This window comes from Oryctolagus cuniculus, chromosome 17, assembly GCF_051225735.1.
Source record: "Oryctolagus cuniculus isolate XC-2025 breed Fujian yellow rabbit chromosome 17, ASM5122573v1, whole genome shotgun sequence".
Lineage (NCBI taxonomy): Eukaryota > Metazoa > Chordata > Mammalia > Lagomorpha > Leporidae > Oryctolagus > Oryctolagus cuniculus.
The window spans coordinates 2,564,600-2,586,061 of NC_142883.1; the positions used below are offsets into that span (position 1 = coordinate 2,564,600).

General features: G+C 64.5%; 1 protein-coding gene across 13 annotated transcripts in view; it reads left to right on the plus strand.

Annotated features, from left to right (window-relative positions):
* The window catches only part of RBFOX3 (RNA binding fox-1 homolog 3), a 321,834-nt gene that overhangs the window by 205,074 nt on the left and 95,298 nt on the right, over positions 1-21,462 (plus strand). For 4 of the 13 annotated variants that reach the window (XM_089316670.1, XM_089316672.1, XM_089316671.1 and 1 more), the window contains exon 3: positions 11,186-11,225. The exons of the other annotated variants lie outside the window; for them this stretch is intronic. The gene's annotated coding sequence lies outside the window, so the exon portion shown is untranslated. The remainder of the gene's footprint in view (positions 1-11,185; positions 11,226-21,462) is intronic. 13 annotated transcript variants of the gene reach the window in all.

Sequence of the window (21,462 nt, forward strand, 5' to 3'; positions counted from 1 at the left end):
TGAGGGCGTGGCTGCTCCAGAATTACCCTGCAGAGACGAAGGGGCAGGTGTCTTCCTGCAGGTGGAGGACCCACAAGCAGAGACAGGAGGTTGGGAGCAGTGGGAAGCTCTCCTGGACCCGGTGGTGGACCCTGACGGGGGCTGAGGGGGAGACGGGCATGGGAAGTGGGCCAGTGCCTGCCGTGAGCAGCCCTGGGCACTGGGTTACAGAGCTTTCTGGAACCTTGGGCAGCTTGGGCCACAGGATGGGGCTGTGTGTGTGACACTGTGGACCTGCCTGGCCGTTGAGTTGAGGATGGAGGGGTCTGCAGGGTCTCCAGGCCAGGATCAAGTTCAAGGGCTGAGCAGTGTTCTCAGGGAGATGGTGGGCCTGAGCCTTGGCTCTGAGGGTGGTGAGGGAGGAAATGGACCGAGCCAGGAGTGGGGGACAGCTCACCAGGGCACCGGGGCCAAGGGCAGGGAGGCGAGTGTGCCGGGGGCTCTGAGCCCAGGGCCAGCGCTGGTGCCAAGGAACCTGGAGGTGCAGGGTGTAGACTGCTCGGGGAGGGGCTGTTGGTGAGGGCAGCGACCCCGGCACAGGCCACCGGGCGTGTGGTACCGAGAGACACAGGGCTGGCCACATGCACCAGGGAGCTCTTGGAGCTGGGACCGGGGCTCGGAGGTCATCCTGGGCCCAGGTCCCCTGGCAGAGAAGGCAGCAGAGGGGTGGGAAGCCCAGGGCCACCAGGGGCTGAGCCGGCAGCCAGGGTATGGCGAGAGCCAGGAGAGCAGCTGAGCCCAGGGACCTTGCAGGAGAAGCTCGCCACCCCCCCCCGCCCCGCCCCGTGCACGGCTTTTGCCAATCAGCCATCCTCGCACACGGCACGCCCCCGACGGCGGCATCCCCTGGGCACACACAGCCAGCCCTCCATGTGCTGCAGTTCGTGGTCAGGCCGGCGATGGCTGAGCGTGTGTTGCACACGTGCATGGGCACACACGCTCACACACGCGATGGTCCCCCAGACACGGCAGCGTCACAGCCACGCGTGCAGCACGTGCGTCTGGACTCTGCATGCCTGTGCAGCGTGCAGGGGGATGTGCGCTCGGGGGCTGTGTAATGCAAAGCCGTCTCCTGGGAAGGACTGCGTGTCCATGGGCTCAGGTGGCCGTGGCAGCCCTGCCCCTGGACTGCCCCTCGCCCAGGTAGGGGCTCCCGCAGGACACAGCCTGAGACGGTCACTTTTACTGTTATTTTAAATCCTGAGCCTTAGCTTCGGGAAGGGAAGCGTAAGCACGTTCACAACTCATCGCGCGTTCCGTCTCGGCCAAGACGGTCCGCGTGCACAGAAGCCGGGGGAGACGGCCGCCATCCGTTATGAGATAAACCCAGCTGTCGATACAGGCGCAATCCACACATTAGCCACTTGTCGACGCGGCTGAGTTGCAGCCGGACCTGGGCCGGGCCGGGGACGGTGCTGACGAGGCTGTCTCCAGTGGAAGTCGCCATCCACAGTGGGATAGCTGGGCGGGAATAGCCGGGCGGGAGCGATGCCCCCAGGTGCCCCGGCAGAGCCAGCAGTGTCCTCGGCCTCGCTGAGCGCTAGCTGTGCCCCGGGGGAAGGGCTCAGGTGCCACCATTAGAACCGGCCCCTCTCTGGAGAGCTGAGGCCTGAGGGCCCCCTGCAGGTGCCCGCAGGACGGTGAGGCTGGCAGGGACTTGCAGCATCGTCACAGACGCGGGACGGAGGTGTTTGTGCCGTGGTGGGGGCGTTTGTCTGCTCACAGACCCCTGGGTGTGGGAGGCGCAGCCACCAGGCTGGGTCGGGCAGCCGGGACCACGCAGCAGGAGCCTTCCCTGTGGTTTCTGTTGGAAGGAACCGGTGAGGCGGGGTGAGCTGGCCCAGGGCAGGCTGCTTGGAGCGATGTCAGCGGCCCTGGTGTGTGGCTGGGGCCCGGGCCTGGGGCAGTGGGCGCAGATGGACGGTGGCCCAGGGTGTGGGAGTTGCTACGTGGTACTGGAGGTGTGGGCTCTGGGCCGGCCAGCGGTGTGTGAAAGCGGGCCCCAGGTGAGCCATCTGCTGTGCCCAGGGATCAGCCTTCCCGGGCCAGTGCACTGTCCGAAGCTGGAGCAATGGAAACAGAATTTAAATATGGTGAATATTTAAATATGGTGAATTTAAATATGGTGAATATTTAAATGTGAATATAGCCAAGCTGAAGTCCAGGGCCCGGATGTGCCAACCAGAGGGAGAGGGCTGAGCCCAGGCCCTGGCTTGGTTCACAGCTCAGCATCTCCAGGCCTGGGTCGACAGCCAGGGCGCAAACAGCAGCTTGGAAGCCCTGGGCAGCAGGGACTGTGGCCAGTGGGTTCTCAGTGGGCTGGGGGCCCTTTATCCCCCGCAGGGAGAGCGAGGCAGGCCCCGGGGAGGGCCCAGGGATGGCAGGACCCCACTCCAGCCCGCAGGTCCCCCGCTCGGAATCGGGAGCCCTTGAGCGAGGTCCCTGCCGCAGGAGCCCGGCCCGGGCACGGCCTCCCAGGTTGCCCGCCGAGCCTGCAGAGCTCCCAGGCTGCCGGGGCGGCTGAGCAGAGCCAGGCCTGCTCGGGAAGAAGGCGGAGGCTGAGTTACCCTGAGCATCAACGCCTGCTGCCCGGGACCTCCTCCCGCGGCCTCAGCTTCCAGGCCTGGGCCCAGGAACCAAAGCACCTGCTGGCAGGGCTGGGGGGGTGGGAAGGGGAGTGGCCCAGCAGAGCCCTTGCACCTGCTGTTAGCCCCCAGGGGAACGGGGTAGCTCAGAGAGGTGGCTCTGTGCCCCTGTGGAAGGGAGAGGAGCCCACTGGAGTCCCCGACTCACGCTCCCCATCCCACTCAGGGACAGGGGCCCCGCCAGCCTCAGGAGCTGCCGGCCCTGTCCTGACTCCCAGGCCCAGAGGGACGGGAGTCTTCATGGAGCTGCTTCCGTCCCTGGGCCCGGAGCTCCGTACCGCCCTGTGTGTGTTGTGCCCCCCAAGCGGAGCTCAGTGCAGCCCCTGCCGCTGCTGCCTGGGGCGTCTCCACGAGGGGTCGATATGGATTATAAAACACTGTGCATGAGGCCGGCACCATGGCTCACTAGGCTAATCCTCCGCCTAGCGGCGCCGGCACACCGGGTTCTAGTCCCAGTCGGGGCGCCGGATTCTGTCCTGGTTGCCCCTCTTCCAGGCCAGCTCTCTGCTATGGCCAGGGAGTGCAGTGGAGGATGGCCCAGGTGCTTGGGCCCTGCACCCCATGGGAGACCAGGAGAAGCACCTGGCTCCTGCCATCGGATCAGCGCGGTGTGCCGGCCACGGCGGCCATTGGAGGGTGAACCAATGGCAAAAGGAAGACCTTTCTCTCTGTCTCTCTCTCTCACTGTCCACTCTGCCTGTCAAAACAAACAAACAAACAAAAAACACTGTGCATGGATTCTTCTTCCCACCAAAGTTTATCTTTTATAGATTGCATCTCCCCAGGACAGCAGGTGTACGCTGGGGCCCGGCACGGGAGACCCATACCCACCAGGCTGACCCTTGCACTCCAGAGCTTACAGACCCAGAAGGGGCTGGGGCCAAGTGGAGGCTGCGTGGCCCCCAGCTGTGGTGGCCACAGCACTGCACAGACACGGGGTGCAGTGCCCGGCCCCCTGGATGCCAGCCCACATCCCTTAGGTTTGTGTTAGCGCTGGCGAGGGAAAGGGACCAAGGGCCCCCACAGCCCAGGGATGCCCCTGGCCACAGCCCGGCTGTCTGGGGTCCCCGCTGGCTGGTGGGGGCAGCTGAGGGGGGCCGACCAGGAGCACCTGGAGGGCAGCTGTGGCCTGCTTGAGGCGGGCATCGCCATCCTGTTGCAAGCAGGGTTGGCCTCCACTGCCACCACCACGTACAGGAAGACGCCAGCGTCTCAGCGGGCAGGGCTCATGCCCGGACAACGTAAAGGCAGGATTGGAAACCGGGCTGCGGGGGCTTTAAATACAACCAGCAAGGCCGGGCCCCACGCTGCCTTCTGAGCTGGCCGGTAGCCCGATGCAAATCGGGGAACGTGGCTGATTATAGGATTGTCATTGCCTTAGAAAGTGGCTTAAGATCCAAATGTTATGGGGTGGGCACTGTGACATAGACAGTAAGGCCACCGCCTGAGACACCAGCATCCCAGATGGGCGCTGGTTCAAGTCCTGGCTGCTCCACTTCTGATCCAGCTCCCTGCAAATGGCCTGGGAAAGCAGCAGAAGACGGCCCAGGGGCTTGGGCCCCTGCACCCACGTGGGGGACCTGGATGGAGCTTCTGGCTTCGGGCTGGCCCAGCCACAGTCACTGCGGCCAACTGGGGCATGAACCGGTGGATGGAAGACCTCTCTGTCTGTCTAACTGTGCCCTTCAAACATATGGATTAATCTTTAAAACAAAAATCCAAATGTTTGCCCTCGGATGAACACAGAACAGGGACTGTGGTTCCACCCCACGCGGGAAGGAAGCCCTGGCCCAGGTCGGCCCACTCCCAGCGCAGGGGAGGGGGAGGGGAGCTGGGGTGAAGGTGGTAATGCTGCACATCTGTGTGGGGGCTTCGTGCCGCCGAGCCCCCTGGTGTGTACTTTATCACGACAGAAAAATTCCAGACCAATAAAAACAACCCCAAAGCAAAGCCAAAATGTGGCATCAAAGCCCCCCTGGAGGGAATGAGTGTCTCGGGGTTCCTTGCTCGGAAAGTCACTTCTCTCCGTCCCCCGGCTTGGGGCCAGGCCGGCAGGCGGCTCCTGGCTCCTGGACACCCACCCCCGCACCCCCCCAGCCGCCCGGCCCGCAGTCGGAGGAGCGGAGGCACTGGGACGAGATGGGCAGGAGAGGGAGCCGGCCCTGCAGACCAGCAGGAGCAGGAGCCGGCGAGGCGGGCCGAGGCCGAGGCCACTGCTGTGGGCCCTCGGGACTGCTGAGGGTGACCGGAGGCTCTGGAGACGCTGCTGGACGACGTCCCCCAGGGCTGCCACCACCAGCGACCACAGCCTGAGGCTCTGATCCAGCACAAGGGGTTTCCTGAGCCAGGAGTCGAAACCGAGGCCAGGCTGGGTCTGAAGGCTCCCGAGGAGGGGCCTCCCTCAGCCCTCCCACTGCTCCTGGTGGCCGTCAATCCTGGCCCCCAGGGCCCCCGCCCTGTGCGGTCCCTGCGTCCTCGCCGCCTCTTTGGAGGACATCAGCCATTGGACTTAGGGCCACCCTGATCCTGCATGGGCTCGTCTGAACCATCCCATTGGCAAAGACCCATTTCCAAACCAGATCCCATCCCACACGCAGAGGTGTGGGGGGTTGGGGGGGCTGTAGGTTTGCTGTCCTGCCCCAGCGCACTGGGAAGCCCTCCAGGGAGGGCTCACAGGCTGCCCTTCCCCGGGCCGTTTGCACGTCCATGGTGGGGCCCCTGGCTTCTCAGCCCCACCTGCAGAGCAGCACGGAGCGTCCTGTCTCGGCCCGGCCCCTGCGGCCTGTGTCCACCTTGGAAAATGGCTTCTCTGGACTTCAGCTTCACCCCTGGCTGACCCGCGGGCAGGAGGGGATCCACGGTCCTGTGGCTGGCACCACTTGGGAGCTGAGGCCATGCGGCCACCCTGGGGCCTGCGAGCGGTCACTGCGGCCCACGGCTGTGTGCAGGCCCAGCAGGGCAGACGAGGCGCCCCCACTCCCACCCCGACACCCGCCGTCAAAGTCCGATGCAGTGCGTGAATCAGTGCGCTGGTCAGAGCTGGGCTCCGAGGGGCGGAGCAGGTGTGGGCAGGTGGCAGGGCTGCGCGTGGGCTGGAGCAAGCCAGTGGGTGTGCTCCGCGGCCGAGCAGCTCTGCCGCCTGCCTGCCATGCTCCCAGCTTCATCGGGGCTCAGCCCCCAGCGTGGCCAGCAGCTTCGGGGGAGCCGGGGGCCCCGAGGGCTGCCCTCAGCCCCAGCTCCTCCTCCTCCGGCCGTGGGGTCTGGGGCAAGTTGCTTCCGTTCTCCAAGCCCTGGGTGGGAGGGGATCGGCCGTGGGATCTGCCCACGCATGTGGTGTGGCGTGTCCTCGGCAGGAGCAACTGTGCGCACCCCCGTCACGGGCAGCTCTGTGGATCCTCGGGTACACGGACAGGCGGGGGCTCACAGAGTCCTGGGTGCCCGCAAGGCCCACAGGTGGACTCGGGGCAGGCACGGATGCCGCTGTGCCCAGCCTCCCTCCCCTGCGGGACCCCATCCGCAGGCGCCCTGGGCAGAGGTCTCAGCCGTGTCCCTTGCTCCGGCTGCCAGCCAGGGTGTGCAGTGACAGCAGGAGCTGACGGCGCCTTCTGGGGGGGACCCCTCCTGCCCGTGGCAGGCGCGCAGGCTTCCTCCCCCAGCAACGGGTCAGTGTCGCCGGCATCCCCCTCCTCGGCACCCTCCCCGCACACGGGGAGCCCAGCACCTACGTGGGGGGTGCAGGACGTCCCAGGTGACAGCAGGGAGCCGCCAGGAGTGGGCGTGGCCTGGGGTTTCTCACACTTGGTGTTGCGTGATCCGCACTGGAAGCCAGCCCTGCTCAGTGCCATGGTCTCAGGCTCGCCGCTGAAGAGCGACTGCTGTGTAGACAGAACCAGGTCAGGGGCTTCGGGGGCTGGGAGCCTCTGCTCCGCCCTTCCCGGGGAGTTAAACAGAGGCAGCCGCGGAGGGCCTGGGGAGGAGAGTGGTGGGGAAAGACCCCCACTCCAGACTCATCAGGGGAGGGGCAGGCCAGCCGAGGGCTCAGGGGACGAAGGGGAGACTGGTGGGGGTGGGGGCAGTGTGGCAGTGTCTGCCTGTCTGTCCGTGGCAGGAGGCCCCAGGAGCAGACCCGACACTAAGAGGACCCAGCCCCGTCCCGTGAGCCCAGCTCTGTCTGTGATTCGTTCGCTCACCCATTCCATAAGCACCCACCTGTGGCTGCCCCGCTCTGGGCCCTGCGGACTCGGGAAGCCGTGGGCTGTGCCCCGCACAGGAGCGCCTCCCCTGGGCACCCCGGAGCCTGCAGCTGTGTGTCCAGCCGCCCTGTGGTGCCCTGGGGGAGTCAGCACCACCGGCCGGCTGAGCAGTGCTGAGCCGGACTCCTGGAGGCACCAGTGACCGCAGCTGACTACCCTGCTGGGTGGCTGAGAAGCTGCTCCACGCGCCACGCCCCAGGAGGGCCTCTCTCCCTCCCTCCCTGTCTTTGGGCAGGTGAGGCAGGGGTGAGTGAGGCGAGAGGTGGTTGGGGAATTGCTGGGTCCGAGAAGGGGAGGGTGACAAGGTTCATCTCAGAAATGCACAGAAGCCCCACCCAAATTGGCCATTCTGCCCTAGCTCCTGGGAGGTGGGTGTGGCCTCCTGGAGGTGGGTGTGGTCTCCTGGGAGGTGGGTGTGGTCTCCTAGAGGTGGGTGTGATCTGGGAGGTGGGTGTGGCCTCCTGGCGGTGGGTGTGGTCTCCTAGAGGTGGGTGTGGCCTCCTGGGAGGTGGGTGTGGCCTCCTGGGAGGTGGGTGTGATCTGGGAGGTAGGTGTGGTCTCCTAGAGGTGGGTGTGGCCTCCTGGGAGGTGGGTGTGGTCTCCTGGGAGGTGGGTGTGATCTGGGAGGTAGGTGTGGTCTCCTGGAGGTAGGTGTGGCCTCCTGGGAGGTGGGTGTGGCCTCCTGGAGGTAGGTGTGCTCTCCTGGAGGTGGGTGTGGCCTCCTGGAGGTGGGTGTGGTCTCCTAGAGGTGGGTGTGATCTGGAAGGTGGTTGTGGCCTCCTGGAGGTGGGTGTGGTCTCCTGGGAGGTGGGTGTGGTCTCCTAGAGGTGGGTGTGATCTGAGAGGTGGGTGTGGCCTCCTGGAGGTGGGTGTGGTCTCCTAGAGGTGGGTGTGATCTGGGAGGTGGGTGTGGCCTCCTGGGAGGTAGGTGTGGTCTCCTGGGAGGTGGGTGTGGCTTCCTGGAGGTGGGTGTGGTCTCCTAGAGGTGGGTGTGATCTGTGAGGTGGGTGTAGCCTCCTGGAGGTGGGTGTGGTCTCCTGGGAGGTGGGTGTGGTCTCCTGGGAGGTGGGTGTGGTCTCCTAGAGGTGGGTGTGATCTGAGAGGTGGGTGTGGCCTCCTGGAGGTGGGTGTGGTCTCCTAGAGGTGGGTGTGATCTGGGAGGTGGGTGTGGCCTCCTGGAGGTGGGCTGCTCTGCTGGGGACCCACTTCCTTTCTGTATAGCAGGAGTGGAATCCTCCGACGTGGGAGTGGTTTCTGGGTGAAGTGGGCGTGGCCTTGCAGGAAGGGGGCTGCTCTGGCTGTGGGAGGGACCCCTTCCTCTCCCTGCAGCAGGGGTGGTCTATAAGGAGATGGGAGGGACTCTGCCTCTCCGTGTAGCAGGTGCCTCCTGGGGGCACAAAGAGCTTCCTTAGCCACCCTGCAGGGTGTGCGCCAAGACGGAGGAGGACCCAGCAGGCTGGGAGCAAAGAAACCAGCCAGACCCGGGTGCTCGGCCATGGCGCTGGGCTCCTGGGCACTCAGCCACAGCTCTGGGCTCCTGGGCCACCCTGACTGTCCCTCCAGTTCTGGTTTTCCCCAGAGACTGCAGTGGGTCCCAGTCCGCAAACCCACTGTGGGGACGGGGCTGGTTAACAGAGCGCAGGTACCCAGTACTCCTCTGTGCTTCTCTCGGACCAAGTAGCACCTGTGGGGAGAGCCTGTGAGGACACTGGGGGCGGGGCAGGGGCGGGTGGGGGCGGGGCTTGGGCGGGGCTGCAGTGTGCTGCTTTGCCAGCCTGATCTGTGCTGGCGCTGCCCAGAGGTTGGGAATTCCAGGGCAGAGAGAGTCCATGATGCTTGGCGGGACCCCAAGGGCGTGAGCGGGGACCCTCGGTGCGACAGCTACAGGAAAGAGACTTGGACGGTGTGGGGTGGGGGAGGGGCAGGGACAGCGACAGGAAGCCCCAGCCCCCAGATCCTCAGATTAGTCCCAGCCCCCTCCAGGCCCTAGAGCCCCTCCCCCGCGGCATGGGCTTGCACCCTGGGACTCCACTGGCTGGAACCGCACTGTCCTGAGCTAGGAGAGCAGTCCTCACTTCAGGAAAAGAAACCACGGGGAACCAGCACAGGAGAATCCCCCAGGACCCCGGAAGGCGTGGGTGGTGGCAAGCCTCTCGCCCAGCCTGTGGCCGTCGCCGTCACTGGATCTGCCGCTCCGCAGAGCCACTTTGGTGGCGGTGGGCAGCGAGGGCTCCTCCGGGTGCTGGGGAGGGAGGTGGGCCGCAGGGACCACCTTGACAGTGGCCGGCCCGTGCCCATGCCTTCTGCTGCTCCTTGGTCCACAGCCCTCCCCACTGTGGCTGGGGGCAGGGTAGCCTATGAAATACTTGAGTCTCACCATTGTGGGTCTTTGTTTTTGAAGATTTTATTTATTACTTGAGAGGTAGAGTTACAGAGAGAGAGAGAGAGAGAGAGAGAGAGAGAGAGAGAGAGAGTCTTCCATCCACTGGTTCCCTCCCCAAATGGCTGCAACAGCCAGAGCTGCCCAAGCCATAAGCAGAGAACTGGATCGGAAGAGGAGCAGCCAGGACACGAACCGGCGCCCATATGGGATGCCAGCTCTGCAGGCAGAGGCTTAGACCACTGCACCACAGAGCCAGCCCAGGCGTTACGGTCTGCACAGACCCTAACAGCAGCCGGCCAGGCTCTGTGCGGGCCAGCGTCCTGCCCCCCTAACTCCCACTTCCTGGGGGGGAGGGCTCTTCTGTGCACCTGCTGGTGCGGCAGTGGGGGCGGCGGCTGCTCCGGGCGTCGTGAGGGCAGTGGGGGCGGCTGCTGCTCCGGGCGTCGTGAGGGCAGTGGGGGCGGCGGCTGCTCCGGGCGTCGTGAGGGCAGTGGGGGCGGCGGCTGCTCCGGGCGTCGTGAGGGCAGTGGGGGCGGCGGCTGCTCCGGGCGTCGTGAGGGCAGTGGGGGCGGCGGCTGCTCCGGGCGTTTGAGGGCAGTGGGGGCGGCGGCTGCTCTGGGCGTTTGAGGGCTGTGGGGGCGGCGGCTGCTCCGGGCGTCGTGTAAGAGACGCGGCCGTGGCTGCCTGCTGCTCTGGTGACTGACGCAGACACCGACGGAGACTTTTCTGGATCTCAGGAAAGCGGCCCACCAAGCTGCCGTTCAGTTCCAGAAAGTTCCCGCTTGCTCTTGTTCTTTGCTAGGCCGGCGCCGCGGCTCACTAGGCTGATCCTCCGCCTGCGGCGCCGGCACCCCGGGTTCTAGTCCCGGTCGGGGCGCCGGATTCTGTCCCAGTTGCCCCTCTTCCAGGCCAGCTCTCTGCTGTGGCCAGGGAGTGCAGTGGAGGATGGCCCAAGTGCTTGGGCCTGCACCCCATGGGAGACCAGGAGAAGCACCTGGCTCCTGGCTTCGGATCAGCGCGGTGTGCCAGCCACAGCTCGCCGGCCACGGCGGCCATTGGAGGGTGAACCAACGGCAAAGGAAGACCTTTCTCTCTGTCTCTCTCTCTCTCACTGTCCACTCTGCCTGTCCAAAAAAAAAAAAAAAAAATAGACGCCCGTGGATGGACGGGGAGGGGCGGCTGCCTGGGGTTTGGGGTGATGAGATAGCTCTACCTCCGCATAGTGGTGCTGGCTGCACCATGCTGTGTCCCACAGTGGCGGATGTGGTGACGTGTACTTACCGTGATTATAAAAAAAGGTGTGAGCTGTAGGGACAGAAAGCCATGAAACACGACTGAAATAAATGAAGAAACCCCAGTTTAAAGAAACATGTGCCTCCCTGGTCTCTGAGCTGCCTGTGACCTGGCGAGGGAAGGACCGGCACACAGGTGGGGTCCCGGGCCCCACAGGTCTCTCTGTGGTGTTAGGCAAGAACCCGGATCTCTCTGGTGCCGGCCAGCAGCTGGTCCCCGCCAGGCTGTCCAGGCGCTTGGGGGGATTTAGAATCCTCTCGCTTTCCTTCAAGATGAGATGAAAATCGTTTTGCAGGCAGGGCAGCCCACAGAGTGACACGCCCCCCCCCAGGGGGAGACAGCCCCCCCTTCAGCCACCAAAGTCTCCATCCTTGGACAGCCTCCAGACCAAGTAGGGGAGGGGGAGGAGAGGCAGGGGGGTTTGGGGCAAAGGAAAGGGACAACCAGAAGCAGCAGGGTCGTGGAGGAGCGGGCTGGGAGCTCCTCCCGCGGTGTCAGGAGGCAGGGTCTCACCTGGGCGGGCCCGCACCTGCAACTTGATTGTGACTCTCTCTTCTTTCTCTTTTTCTCAGAGAGCCCGGAGCGCCCCGGGGAAAATTGGCTGGATACAAGGTAGAAAGACTTTCTCTTTTTCTCCTGAATGCTTTGTGACAGATATGCGCAAGCCCAGCATCTCACGAGCTGTGGGGCGTGCAGGCCGCACTTTCGGGGGTTGCCCATGTGCTGGCGGGAGGAAAGCTGGGGGCCTATGCGGGGAGCGCTGGTGTCCTCCAGCACCCCGGGGCGCCCCCTCCGTGGCCCCCAGGGGCGGGCCCAGAACACGCCGGGCAAGGAGCAAGGGGACAAGGAGTTTGCTCTGAGGCCACTCAGGTGGCCCGGGAGGCAGCATGCATTCCTTCCTGGTCCCTTCCGCCGGCCCCCCAGGCTCAGCACCGCGCCCCCCAGTCTGGTCTGGCTCCCTCCGTGGCCTGGGCTCAGTCAGCTCCGTTCCCCGTGGCGACCTCACCAGCCACTGTGCACCTGCCACTCTCCTTTTCAGAGTCCCCTGCAGAGTTTACGGGGTGGGGGGTGGGGGTCATGTTGCTCTGAGCCTTTGTCTACCAACCCCGGCCCCGGCAGGCTCCTTCTGGCCGGTTCTGCTCTGGGGTCTGAGCCGTGTCTGTGTCCAAGCGGTGCTGCTCCGGCGGAACAGGGGAGGCCGGGTAACAGCGAGGGCTGGAAAGCCCAACACCGTGGTGCTGGCATCTGCAAGGGCCTCCTTGCCATGTCATGGCGGAAGGGGGTGGGCGCGAGCAGGAGGGGCCAGCCCTGCCCTCTCCCGGCATCCCCAGCCCCCATGAGGAGGGTGGAGCCCCCTGGCGGAATCACTTGGTCCTGGTGCCGCCACGTCTCAGCACAAGTGGCGGAGGCATGAGCGCCTGAATGTCGCGGGTGATGAGTGCGAGGGCAGCCCAGGTCCCCCAGGGATAACCTCTTTGGAACCGAGTCAGCCCAAGCCGTCCTTGGCTGGAAATGGGCTTTGAACAGTTGGCTTGGAGCTTGACCTGGGCAGGGGGCTGTCCGTGGAGGGGTCAGCTCGGGCTGCCCTCCTTTTCCATCAGCTGGAGACTGAGGGGTAGAGCCCAGGACCCTCCTTGGTCACCGCTGACCCCTGTGTGTGGGAGGCAGGGACCCCAGCCCGCGGCCACGCTGTGTCCGTCAGCGTCAGGTGTGGGTGTCTGTGGGAGGAGACAAGGGGGCAGCTGGTGCTGGTGTCCCACTCCCCGCCGGGTGCTCTCGGCCACCAGACGGGCGCAGCCTCGCACACGCCCTTCCTGGGGGACCCTCCCGTGGACCGGGTCTGTTTCATGCCAAGGCGGCTGCAGGTGGGCCTGTAGGCTGAAGACCCCGGTTCCCCGACTACAGCAGCTGCCGTGGAGTTGTGGCCTGGTCAGCTTTGATGCGCGTTTCTCCCCACAGCTGGGATAACGAGGACCCCCACCCCCCTGCCCCTCCGCGGTCTCGTCCTGGCATCACCACCCCAGCCCCCTCGTCCTCCTCCACGCTCTGTCGCTCCGAGGAAAGGCCTGGAGGGAGGTGGGGAGGCTGAGCGTTGGGGTGGGGCTCCAGTGAGGCCCTCGGTGGGGGGTGTCTCAGCAGGAGAGCGACCCAGAGCGGGATCCCAGGACGGGACTGGGGGCAGAGAGCAGCAAGGGGCTGCCCCGGTCTCCTGTAATGACCTCGTCTCTTGCAGGGACTCATGGGGTCCTCATCACCCCACCCCCACCCCAGGGACCTCGCCATCTTGCACTAGGCCCCTCCTCCTGAGGGTACACCACCTCCTGTCCCAGCCACACTGGGGACCTAGCTTCCAGCACAGGGACACCTGGGGGTCACCTCAAACCACATCAGCCCCGGGACCTGCTTCTGGCACTGTGGAAGTTAGGATCAGACCTCACCCACTCTCCTCGTCACCGTACAAGCTGGGGTTTTCTAGAATTTTCCATGAGCAGTATCAGACCACAAGTGTTCGTCTCGGTCTGGCTTCCTTCACATGGCTGTCACTCTGAGCCTGACCTGCGCCGTGTGGGTGCTTCGTGGTTCCGTGCTAGGGCGGGCTCTGGCGTGTCTGCCCACTCACTCCCCAGGGACTCTGGTGGCTCCCGGTTTGGAGCCATGACCACGAAGCGGCCGTGAGTACCTGGGTGTGGACGCAGGCTTCCTGTCTCTCCGTGAAAGGCGGCCTCTGCTCCGCGCACACTCGACCCCTTCAGGAAGAGCCTGGGGGTTTGAGTGTGAGAGTCACGGCTCCGCCCGGTCCTCGCCAGCGCGGGGCGCGGCCAGCCCTCACCGCAGCCCTGGCGTGCGGGGCTGTCTCCCTGGGGTTTCAGTCTGCCTCCCTGCTGACTGCCCCACTCTGTGCTTATCCCACATCTCTGCTTCCTTGGGGAAGCATCATCTGTTCTCCTGCGTCTCTTTGGGGTGGTTTTTGTCGTCTTACTGTTGAGTGTTCTTTATATATTACAGATGCAAGCCTTTTATTGGAGATACGCTCTCAGATATGTTTTTCTATTTATTTATTTGAGGGGCAGAGGAAGAGAGAGAGAGGGAGAGACAGAGAGATTCTTCCATCCGCCGGTTCACTCCCCAAATGGCTGCCACAGCCAGATCTGGGTCAAACTGAAGCCAGGAGCCTGGAACTCCATCCAGGTCTCGCCACGGGTGGCCGGGGTCCAAGCACTTGGGCCGTCCCTTGCTTTGCCTTCCCAGGCATGTTAGCAGGGAGCTGGCTGGGCAGTGTGGCAGCTGGGACCCGGAGTGGCTCCCACGTGGGTGGGTGCACCCACTGTGCCCAGCGCCGGCCCCTTCACCATCACTCACTGCGAAGCTGAGTTCTCCCTGGACACCCCTTGCAGTCTTGTCAAAAACCCAATGACCTCATGGCCAAGTCCATCTCTGCACTTGACCTGCGCTCACTCTTGAGGCTGTGACCAGGCTGTCTGATGATTGCACCTTTAGTTGAAGTCATTTTTGTTTCTAAGATTTATTTTATTTGAAAGTCAGAGTTACAGAGAAAGAGAGATCTTCCACCTGCTGGTTCACTTACTAGTTGGCCTCCACAACCAGGGCTGGGCCAGGCCGCAGCCAGGAGCCAGGAGCTTCCTCCAGGTCTCCCATGAGGGTGCAGGGCCCCAGCACTTGGGCCATCCTCCACTGCCCTCCCAGGCCACAGCAGGGAGCTGTGTCAGAAGTGGAACAGCCAGGACATGAACGGGAGCCCACATGGGATGACGGCGTTGCAGCTGGTGGCTTAACCCACTGCACCACAGTGCCGGCCCCTGATTTTTCAACCTGTGATCTAGCCCCCAGCCACGTGGGAGCCGCCCCAAGTCCCAGCTGCCGTGTTTCCCGGCCAGCTCACTGCTGACGTGCCCGGGAGCCAAAGCCGGGTGACGCCCAAACTGGGTTAAATTTAAATCAGCTTATTTTTTTTCTGTTTTCCCTACTTGTTCTTCATTTCTGTTTCCTCTTTTATTCCATCCTCTGGATCGAGCATTTTGTAAATTATTGCATTTTAGTTGTGTCTTTGACTTATTAGCCATGGCTCTCTGTTCCGGTATCTTAGCCTTTACTGTGTGTCTTAGCTGGTTGCATCCGCCTCCCGGCGACATTAACCCACTTCCCCGCAGCGCAGGTTGTATGGCAGCGGCTGCCACTTCTCCCTGTTGGGCAGCTCGCTTAGACACGTGCCTAAACCCTGGAATATAACGCTAGCATGTCTGTTTAGGTAGTCAGCTATGGGGCGGGCATCTGTATGTTGGTTAAATGACGACATCCCATACAGGAGCGCTGGGTGCCACTCTGACCCAGCTTCCGGCCAGTGCACACCCTGGGGGGCAGCAGCAACGGCTCAAATGGCAGAATCCAGCCACTGGTGGTGTGGGAGGCCCAGGTGGAGTTTCTGGCTCCTGGTTTCAGCCTAGGCCAACCCCAGCTATTCTGGCATTTGGGGAGTGAACCAAGGGATAGAAAGACATCTTTGCCCCCCCTGCCCTGGTCTCATTCTGCCTTTCAATTAAAGAATGAGAACCTTTAACCACGCTTCTATTTTGAAGAGACTTAGGAAGGCGGGAACGTCCTCGCTTCCCTGGGTGGCGCCACCGTGGTCCTCTCTCCTTTGTGTGGAGTGAGTTCTCCATTCCTCTGCTGTTTCTCACAGCACAAACCCACCTGAGACCAATGCCTTGGCTTCTATGTGTCTGAAGGAGTCTTTATGCCAACTTTGTTTCCAGAAGGCTGTTGTGCTGGGTATGGAACCGAGGCTGCCAGGGTCCTTGGCCCTGTGCAAGACAGTTGTGCTGGGTATAAAACCCAAGGCCAAGGGCTGGCATTGTGACATAGCAGGTAGAGCCACCACCTGCAGTGCCGGCATCCTATATGGGTGCTGGTTGAAGTCCTGGCTGTTCTACTTCCAATCCAGCTCCCTGTTATGTCCTGGGAAATCAGTAGCAGACGGCCCAAGTCCTTGGGCTCCTGCACCCACATGGGAGACCTGGAAGAAGCTGCTGGCTCCTGGGTTCAGATCAGTGCAGCTCCAGCAGTTGTGCCCATCTGGGGAGTGAACCAGCAGATGGAAGACCTCTCTGTCTTTCTGTCTCTCTCTCTCTCTCTCTCTCTGTGCCTCTGCCTTTCAAATAAATAAATAAATCATAAATTTAAAAAAAGCCCAGGCTGCCGGGTCCTTGGCCCTGTGCGAGGAGGACGACGCTGCAGGGCCTCTGCTGTCCTCACCTCCAGTCCTTGGCCACGGTGACTCACTTGCCCCTCTCTGGAGCGTTTCTCTTTATCACCAGTTTTCACCGTGGCACCGTGAATGACCCAGGCGTCATCGTCAGTGACTGGGCTCGAGGTCGTGGAGCTCCGTGGGTCCGTGAGGGTGCAGTGGTCCTCAGAACTGGACACTGTTCATCCGTGACCTCTGCAGGCACTCCTCTGTCCCCGGGACTCCCCAGGTGCGGTGGGTGGAGATCGCCCGCGGCTCCCAACACCGCCTCTGTGCGTGCCATGGTCTTCCTCCCTGTGTGTCCCGATGGTGGTGGTTTCTATCTTCAAGTTCAAAGAGCATCTCAGCATCTCTTTCTAGGAAGGGAGAAGAGAGGGAGAGGGAGAGGGCAGAGGGCAGAGGGAGAGGAGAGGGAGAGGGCAGAGGGCAGAGGGAGAGGAGAGGGCAGAGGGAGAGGAGAGGGAGAGGGGAGAGTGGAGAGAGGAGAGGGCAGAGGGAGAGGGGAGAGTGGAGAGAGGAGAGTGGAGACAGGAGAGGGCAGAGGGAGAGGGGAGAGTGGAGAGAGGAGAGGGCAGAGGGAGAGGGGAGAGTGGAGAGAGGAGAGGGCAGAGGGAGAGGGAGAAGGGAGAGGGGAGAGGGCAAAGGGAGAGGGGAGAGGGGAGAGGGAGAGGGCAGAGTGGAGAGAGGAGAGGGCAGAGGGAGAGAGGAGAGTGGAGAGAGGAGAGTGGAGAGAGGAGAGGGCAGAGGGAGAGTGGAGAGGGGAGAGGGCAGAGGGAGAGGAGAGGGAGAAGGGAGAGGGAGAGGGGAGAGGGAGAGGGCAGAGTGGAGAGAGGAGAGGGCAGAGGGAGAGGGGAGAGTGGAGAGGGGAGAGGGAGAGGGGAGAGGGCAGAGGGAGAGGGGAGAGGGAGAGTGGAGAGAGGAGAGGGAGAGGGAGAGGGGAGAGGGGGGTCAGCAGCACCTCCAGGTCCCTCGGGAGCCCCCTGGTGGGGGAGGTCGGAAACCTGGGGCCAAGGGAACCGAGAGCCCGGGGCCCCACAGGCCCCACTGTGTCGGCAGCGTCTGTGCAGACTTGGGCACCCCAGTGAGAACAAGCGGGGCAGGCACCTGGGGGACTCAGGCCGCTCCTGCATCGCGGTCCCCACACCTGCTCAGCTGAGCCGGACGAGGCCCAGCCCCGCTCCAGAGCCTCTACCTAGGCGCGGCTTGCTGGGGGCCGGGCCCCTCACAGGTGACACCGTCCTCGCCGCGGGCCTGCTGAGCGGGCAGGCGCGATGCCGCAGGTGTGGAGACCGAGGCTCTGCCTGGTAAAGGACCTGCCACGTCCACGCTGTATGTGGCCGAGGCCACGCTGTGGCTTCCTCCCATGCAGAGAAGGCCCCTGAGCAAAGTGGTGCTCCGCGGGCAGGGCCGGTGTCGAGGCACAGTGGGCTAGGCTGCCGCGTGTGACCCCAGCACTCCCTGTGGGAGCAGTGGTCCCCGTCCTGGCTGCTCCGCTCTGTCCAGCTCCCTGCTAATGCACCTGCAAAAGCAGTGGACGATGGCCCGAGCGGTTGGGCCCCTGCCACCACGTGGGAGACCCGGATAGAGCTCCAGGCTCCTGGCTTCAGCCTGGCCCAGCCCTGGCCCTTGTGGCCCTGTGGGCCGTGAACCAGCAGGTGGGAGAGCTCTCTTTCTCTTACCATTCTGCCTTTCAAAATAAAGAAATAAATAAGTCTTTTTAAAAATCGGTGCTCCCCATCACAGACTGTGGGTTTCTCAGGCTCGGAGTTCTGAGCCCCGGCCCATCCATGCCTCCCCCGGCTGCAGCGTGGGACACGGAACATCTTCCCTTCTCGGCCCAGGTGGGCGTCCAGGTGTGGGGCGCGTGCATCAGGCAGGCTGTCCTGTGGGTGGGAGCAAACAGCCTGAGGGCAGACAGATGCCCCAACCTGCGGCCCTCAAAGGGTTAACCTTCAGGCGTGGCCCTCCCTGACTCTGCCAGGCTGGGCCAGGCTCCTGCACCTCCGGACGGGACGCGAGGTGGGGAGGTGTGTAGCGCCAACTGGAACATCAGCCCTGCAGCTCCGCGCCGCAGGACCCGTGGTCCCGGTGCGTGCCTCCCGCGGCTCGCTGCGTGTATCCGGCGCTGGGTGGTTTTGTGCAGCCCGGGGAAGGAGCAGGACAGTAAGCCCCACCCCCAGAGAGGCCAGCGAGGGCAGCGGGGAGCGAGCCTGCCTGAGCGTGCGGCCAGGAAGCGCAGTCGCCGGCCCGAGTCTGTGTTTTCCCTGGAGGATTAATTACAGCCGGAGAGGAGGCTTGTCCGGGCGTGTTCCGCGCGGGCACGGTAATTTATCATCGGCCGTGGGAGCGGGAGCCGGGTCGCGGTGCAGAGAGCAGGGCACACGGCTCCCGCCCCTGGCTGCGCGCTGGATGGCGGGAACACGGCTGTTCCAGGCCGGGTCGGGCGAGAGAAGCCCAGGCCGGGTGCAGCCCCACGGACTCAGCGGGAGAAGGGCAGAGTGGGGAGCTGCCCACCCCCGATTCCTCCCGATCCTTCAGCCTTTCCACGGAGGCCGACAGTGTCCATGGGACGCCCCGGGCAGAGGCCTCGGAGCAGGCGGGGCTGTCCCTGTTGGTGGCTGAGGCCATCACTCATCATGGAGCCGAGAGCGCCCCCTTGCAGTGCGACCCCTGTAACCCTGGCCTGGGCATCCCCAGCCCAGAGCCCTGAGCACACCTGCCCTGCCGTGGGTCCCTCCAGCCCTCACCTGGACGCCCACCTGCGTGCCCTGGGCTGCCCAGGGTCTGCTGGTTGCTTTGCTTTTGTCCTCTCAGCCCCGACTGGCCACGAGTGGTGGCCCACAGTGGCGTCTGCACGCCAGCCTGTGCAGGCCCCGCCATCTGCCAACCGTGTGTGCAGGGCCCCCTCTCACCTCCCCAGTAGCTTCCAGCACTCTCCCCCGTGAGACTACCCGGGAGCCGCCCCATCCCTCCTCCGACCACTGCTCCCTGCTCCCCTCGGCTCTCCTTACTCCAGCCCAGGGACCACAGCCCCACCACACGGCCCTGCCCGGGCGCTCTCTCTCTGGAACATTCTCCTGGGGAGCCTCATGGAGGAGAGGGGCACGGGAGGGGGAGCCGGCAGAGAGGCGGCCGCAGGAGTGACGGCCGGGGAGGGCACAGGGGACAGAGGCGTCCGGCCTGCCGCGTGGAGGGGGCGCATCCTGCAGCTCCACAGGGCGGCAGGGTCGGTGCACGGCCGTCGCCGGCTCCCGGGGTCACAGCACTGTGTTCTCAGCCTGTGCTGTGTGATCGCGTCCCGTGAGCCGTGTCAACGTGTGATAGGCGTGCCGATCAAGCTGTGGCTCCGGGAAGCCGGGGCTCCTGGCTACAGCAGCGATGCGGTGGAGCTAGACGTGGTGAGAACAAACAGTGCAAACGCTCACTCTCGAGTCCCGGAACGCCAGTGGGGGGGACGCCCAGGGCCTTCGAGTGACGGTCCGTTCGGGAGAGCTGGGGAGACCACCAGGAGTTACGGCGTAGACCAGCAGTGCCAGGCGGGCTGGGTGGGCTGCTCCCCCAGACTCATCCTCGCATCAGCAAGGGGCATGCTGCATCTGGCCACAGCCGCCCTAGGCCGCGCACCGGGGGACCGTGGTGCAGCCGAGAGGGCGGCTTTGGGCACAGCGCTGTTTTCCCAGAGGGGACAGACCCGGGCGGCATTTGGGGTTCGGCCTGTGGGAGGCGGCACTGGGAGGTCACAGATGGCAGCCGATGGACAATACAGGGGAGCGAGATCATGGGGCTTTGATGACAGCTGGATGGCGGGGGGGGGGGGGAGGGGCAGCACTGCGGGGGAATCTCTGTCTTGCAGGGGGTAGTGCCGGGGCTCCTGAGGTCCTGGTGGGAGCTGGTGTCTCGGTGGCTGCCCCGCGGTGCTATTTAGGGGAGAGGGATGCCCAGCAAGGGAGCGGGAGGGAGGGGCAGGGCACGCAGGCTGCCACGCCCCCTCCAGAGTTCCTTTTTCCCCGCCCATGTACCCCCACCTCCTCCTCTTCCTCCGCCCGCCTCCTCCCATGCCTCCCTCCCGCCCCTCCTGCCCCCTCCACTCCGAGGCGGGCTTGCCCTCGCCTGGCGGCTCCTGCTGCTGAATTATTGAGGTACTGCCTGCCTTCCTGGCACACAGGAGGGTGCAGCTCCCGGCAGCTGGAAAGCGCCAGGGGCGCCACAGGCGGGGTCCCTGCCCAGAACCCGTGGCGGGGGAGCGTCCTCCAGCCCTTCCCGCCTTCCCCGCACCCTGACCGCAGGCCGCCGTAGCCCCTGGTGTCCCCGGCCCCCCGCCCGGAGGGCTGTGTGTTTGCACAGGTGCAGGGAGGGGTCTGCATGCCGGGGCCCTCTAACCTTGCCCCCCAGGACGTGTGTGGCAGCCACTGCCCTGGGGCTCACCCCACGTGTGTGCCACACAGGGACAGGGATGTGTCTGGGCCAGAGTGGGTGTGGAGGCGTGTGTATGTGAGACTGTGTGTGCAGCCAGGTGTGTGTGGAGGGGCCGGTGCGTGTGTGTGTGTGTGCGTGCATGGAGAGACTGGTGCTTGGGGGGGGTGTGCAGGGGCGGTGGGAGGGCTCCCGCAATCCCACGTGTGTGCAGTCAGCGTCTCCTAGCATCCCCTGGGAGACCCTGCCTATGCGCTGTCTTCCTGGAGGAGGTGGCAGTGTGGCCGCTCCAGACTAGAAGACACAGGCAGCTTACTCAGGGAGCAGCAGGCTGTGTGGGCAGTGCCCAGAGCGCGTGGAGAAGGTGAGAAGTAGAGACACCTAGAGGAACAGGCGTAGGACCACAGCCTGGGCTGCAGCCACGCCCACAGCCTCAGCCACGCCCACACCCACAGCCCCACCTACAGCCCCAGTCACACCCACACCCACAGCCTCAGCCCCACCCACAGCCCCAGTCACACCCACAGCCTCAGCCACGCCCACACCCACACCCACAGCCCCAGCCCCACCCACAGCCCTAGCCCCACCCACAGCCCCAGTCACACCCACACCCACACCCACAGCTCGTCACACCCACAGCCCTAGTCACACCCACAGCCCCACCCACAGCCCTAGTCACACCCACAGCCTCAGCCCCACCCACAGCCCCAGTCACACCCACAGCCCCAGCCCCACCCACAGCCCTAGTCACATCCACAGCCTCAGCCCCACCCACAGCCCCAGTCACACCCACACCCACAGCCTCAGCCCCACCCACAGCCTCAGCCCCACCCACAGCCATAGCCCCAGTCACACCCACAGCCTCAGCCCCACCCACAGCCCTAGTCACACCCACAGCCCCAGCCCCACCCAAGCCCCAGTCACACCCACAGCCCCAGTCACACCCACAGCCCCAGTCACACCCACAGCCCCAGTCACACCCACACCCACAGCCTCAGCCCTGCAGGGTGAGGTTCACAGCTGTGCCCTGAACTCGCCAGACCTGAGCCACAGCCATAGCCACAGCCTCACCCACAATCACACCCACAGCTTAGCCACAGTCACACCCCCACTCAGCCTCAGCCTCAGCCACAGCCACAGCCTCAGCCCTGCAGGGTGACGTTCACAGCCGAG